Source organism: Colobus angolensis, unplaced genomic scaffold, assembly GCF_000951035.1.
Source record: "Colobus angolensis palliatus isolate OR3802 unplaced genomic scaffold, Cang.pa_1.0 Scaffold4, whole genome shotgun sequence".
NCBI lineage: Eukaryota > Metazoa > Chordata > Mammalia > Primates > Cercopithecidae > Colobus > Colobus angolensis.
The window spans coordinates 13,357,002-13,358,027 of record NW_012117376.1 but is presented as its reverse complement, the minus strand read 5'-3'; positions in this window follow the sequence as shown (position 1 = coordinate 13,358,027).

Below are 1,026 nucleotides of genomic sequence, written 5' to 3'. Positions count from 1 at the left end.
GGGGTTTCACCGTGTTAGCCAGGATGATCTCGATCTCCTGACCTCGTGATCCGCCCGTCTCGGCCTCCCAAAGTGCTGGGATTATAGGCGTGAGCCACCGCGCCCGGCCAAGCACCCAGGTATTTACAGAGACAGGAGAGAATGGCACACAGGCTGCATCACTGAGGAGGCCCCACACACATGCTCAATTCCGGCCAGCGCACGGATAGACGCCCTGCCTAGGGGACACAACAGCACAGCCCACGTAGCCCAAGGCACCCCCAGAGATGGCAGTTGAGCAAGGATGAGGACCCCAGAGTGGAAATTCCTGGATTTGGAGCTGGGCAAGTTTCTGTCCCCATGGACTGGGCAGCTTTAAGAACCAGAGGAGCTGAGGGCAGGAGGCCCAGGGAGGCTCAGTCAGCTGTCAGGAGCAGCCCAGACCCCACCCCTAGAATGACAGAGGACGAGGAGGAGGGTCATCATCTGCAAATGCCACCAAGACAGTGTCGGGTGGCACCCGACATTCTCCAGCACACATGAGCCACTGGTGCCTCTTCAGGCTGTGTCCGTTCACATGGTGGGACCTCCTGCCCATTGGTGGTGGGGGCAGGGTGCGTAGAGAGGCCTTCTCCAGGAGCTGCCTGGAAAACAGGGCAGCCCTGACCCCTACTGGCTGACAATGAGCAGCATATCTGCTATCACGGAGTCTGAAGGTCCCCGCAGTGTTGGGCAAAAGTTTACATGGAACCCACTGGCCAGAATCCATCGACTCTACAGAGGGCAGAAGAGAACCTGCTGACCTCCTAGCTGTCAGCCCCAGAGTCACAGAAGTCACCCCTACTCAACACCAAGACACAGACCTACCGCCCAACCTAAGAAAACAGGAACAACTCCAAGGCCAGGCAGGTGAGAGGAGCTGGGTGGCAGTGGCTGCCAGCTGCAGCTCTGCAGGGTCAACAGAAAGGCAAGACGCGGTGGGGAGGAGGCCAGGAGCCTTGCGGCACATCACAGAGCAGAGGAGGCGGTGCCCAGGGCAGGGTGCTG